This window comes from Triticum aestivum, chromosome 5A, assembly GCF_018294505.1.
Source record: "Triticum aestivum cultivar Chinese Spring chromosome 5A, IWGSC CS RefSeq v2.1, whole genome shotgun sequence".
NCBI classification, from domain to species: Eukaryota; Viridiplantae; Streptophyta; class Magnoliopsida; order Poales; family Poaceae; genus Triticum; species Triticum aestivum.
In genome coordinates, this window is record NC_057806.1 from 130494713 (window position 1) to 130498735 (window position 4023).

Genomic DNA, 4023 nt, shown 5'->3' on the forward strand with positions numbered 1-4023 from the left:
CTGCTCGCCGTCTCCGCGCGCGCACCCCTTGCCCCCTCGCCCTGCTCCAGTTCCGCACCTCTGCCGCAGCCCCCCCTGCTGGCACCGCGCCGCCCGCTCGCCGGCGCACCGGCACCCGTGCCCGCCCGTCACCCCGTCGGGTGCGCCCCTGCAATGGCCATCGCCCGTTCGGGCTGCACCTAATACCCGCATGCCAGCAAAGGCCCCTATGGGCCAATGACAAGGGGGCCCCCACGCCTAGAACGATTATAAAAAAAGAGGAAATTAAAAAAATATATAAAATAAAAATAATTAATTAATTAATTAAAGAAATAAGTAACTTAATTAATTTTGATTAATTAAACTAATCAAATAATTAAACTAATTAAACATTAGTTATCTAATTAACCTGGTTAGTTAATTAGCTAATTAATTAGTATGACAATGGGGCCCACCCCTAACTAATTCTGATTAGATTAATTAAATAATGAATAATTAACATGTGTCTCTGACCAGTGGGACCCATTGGTTAGGTTGACCAGTCAATCCTGTTGACTGCTGATGTCAGCATGACCTCATGCTGATGTCCTAAATCCATTTTCGAATTAAATTAAATAATTAATTAAATTCTAGAAAATTAATAAAATCTTTAGAAAATCATATCTTTTAATCCGTAAGTCAGATTAAAATATTTTCAACATGAAAGTTGCTCAGAACGACGAGACGAATCCGGATACGCAGCTCGTTCGTCCGCCACGCATCCCTAGCATAGCAAACACGCAACTTTCCCCCTCCGGCTCCTCTGCCCGAAAACGTGAAACACCGGGGATAATTTCCTGGATGTTCCCCCCCTTCACCGGTACCACCTCGTACCGCGTTTGGGCACGGCTAGCATCACGCTTTGTCATGTCATGCATCGTCATGCATTTGTTTGCAATATATTTATTGTTTCTTACCCCTCTTCTCTCGCTAGACACCGAGATCGACGCCGCTGCTACCCAGTACGACTACGGTGTTGACGACCCCTCTCTCTTGCCAGAGCAACCAGGCAAGCCCCCCCCTCGTGATCACCAGATATCGCCTACTCTCCTCTATACTGCTTGCATTAGAGTAGTGTAGCATGTTACTGCTTTCTGTTAATCCTATCCTGATGCATAACCTGTCATTGTTGCTACAACTGTTGATACCTTACCTGCAATCCTAAATGCTTAGTATAGGATGCTAGTTTGTCATCAGTGGCCATACATTCTTGCCCGTCTGCCATGCTATACTATCGGGCCGTGATCACTCGGGAGTTGATCACGGGTATATACTTATACATAATATATGATACTTGTGGTGACTAAAGATGGGTCGGCTCGTAGGAGTACCCGCGAGTGATTCACGGATTGGGTCCGAAAGGACGTTTGTCCCGACGGCCCTCTGAGTGGATCTTTGTGGCGAAACGACAGGGTAGGTTGAGGCCACCTAGGAGAGAGGTGGGCCTGGCCCTGGTCGGTGTTCGCGGTTATTTCAAGATAACACGTTTAACGAGATCTTGGTATTTGATCTGAGTCTAGCTACTGGCCTATATGGGCGAGGGCAGTTATCGGCACTCGATGTCGTGGTATCAGCCGAAGCCTTCGTGATGTCATCGACTGAGCGGCGCGCGGCGGATTGGACTGGAACGCCTGCTAGGCTAGGTCTGCTTCCGGTCGCGTTCGCAATGTGCAGGTGTGCAATGGGCGATGGGCCCAGACCCTTGCGCCATAGGATTTAGACCGGCATGCTGACCTCTCTGTTGTGCCTAGGTAGGGCTGCGACGTGTTGATCTTCCAAGGCCGGGCATGACCCAGGAAAGTGTGTCCGGCCAAATGGGATTGAGCATGTTGGGTTATGTGGTGCACCCCTGCAGGGAAGTTAATCTATTCGAATAGCCGTGATCTTCGGTAACAGGACGACTTGGAGTTGTACCTTGACCTTATGACAACTAGAACCGGATACTTAATAAAACACACCCTTCGAAGTGCTAGATACAACCGGTGGTCGCTCTCTCACAGGGCGACGAGGGGAGGATCGTCGGTTAGGGTTATGCTATGCGATGCTACTTGGTGAACTTGCCATCTACTCTCTTCTACATGCTGCAAGATGGAGGTGGCCAGAAGCGTGGTCTTCGACAGGATTAGCTACCCCCCTCTTATTCTGGCATTCTGCAGTTCAGTCCACCGATATGGCCCTTTACACATTTACCCATGCATATGTACTGTAGCTCCTTGCTTGCGAGTACTTTGGATGAGTACTCACGGTCGCTTTGCTCCCTCTTTTCCCCCTTTCTATACCCGATTGCTACGACCAGACGTTGGAGCCCAGGAGCCAGACGCCACCGTCGACGACGACTACTACTACACTAGAGGTGCCTACTACTATGTGCAGCCCGCTGACGGCGACCAGGAGTAGTTTAGGAGGATCCCAGGCAGGAGGCCTACGCCTCTTTCGATATGTATCCCAGTTTGTGCTAGCCTTCTTAAGGCAAACTTGTTTAACTTATGTCTGTACTCAGATATTGTTGCTTCCGCTGACTCGTCTATAATCGAGCTCTTGTATTCGAGCCTTCGAGGCCCCTGGCTTGTAATATGATGCTTGTATGACTTATTTTATTTGTAGAGTTGTGTTGTGATATCTTCCTGTGAGTCCCTGATCTTGATCGTACACGTTTGCGTGTATGATTAGTGCATGATTGAATCGGGGCGTCACAATTTCTCCATTGTTCTCTTGTATGTTGCTCACACACACCCTCTTTCCCTAGAGATATCTTGTGTTCCCTCATATCTCTCTCTAGCTACCACTCTCGTTGTGAAATATCTTTCTCTCTCGCAGACACAAAACTCTGTTTCTCTGGATCCCATTTCTCTCTGATATCTATTTGTATGCGACTCACACGCACCCTCTCTCTATCTCTCTCACACCCACACACATAACCCAGCCTTCTGATCCACTCGACTCCTATCTCTAACGCACACTAGCTAGCATCTTTATCTTTCTATTTATCTGTTTCACCATCAACCTTCTTTCTCGCCCTCACTCTTGATTCCTATCACGCACACTGCATATGTTTCTCTCTACATGCAGTCAAATGCCCTCTCACACACATATATAACTTCACCCTTTGAACCACCCGATGGTCATCTCCAACACCCAAACTAGCGGATGTCCCTCTAGCTAGCATCTCCATCTCTGTATCTATCTGTAGTTTCTCCATCAACATTTCTTTCTCGCACGGAGTCTTGCTTCCTATCACCCACACTATATATGTCTCTCCATACATATGCATTTATAGGTTGGTCTCTTTTGCACAATCGTTGCGCCTCAGTCCCTCTACTCGCCATATATGCATGCTCCAGCCCACGCCACTATCTCTTAAAGACAAAAACACATGCTCAATTGTCAGGACTTCTTCCATGCATTCCCACATGCATGCATATTGTCATACCGATCCGTCTCTCCCATGTCGTTGATCTTATGACTTATGTCTTCTTTCTTTTATCTCGATCATGCGCGCGCTCGCACACACACATCCCACGTATACATGTATACCTCTCACACATGCATGTTCCAGGTCTCCATGTCTCCGTACGTAGTTAATTACCCTCAATCCTAACGCCACATCGAATCGTTCTCCTCTTTTGTGCACATAACTTCCGCCTGGATGGGTAAAACACACACTCACACTTAACAATCTCCTTCTAGCTACCCCCCCCGCCTCTCACTCTTCCCCTATATCCCCGAAACCAATAAGACCATCCCTTAGTTTAATTCCCGCCTACATGCACCATCGATATATAGTAGTCTTCCTCGGTGTCTCTCGAACAAACATGTTCTCTCGAAGTCGACTCCTCTCACGCGCACACACCTTCTCTCCCCTCTCTACGGGCATTTTCTCTCTCGCACCCCATCGTTGGTGGCCTCTGCCATACACATCACCTCTCTATGATGAAATCCATGCACACTTAAATTACATCCGCCACAGAGGACCCCGCGACACACACACACACACACGCACCCCCC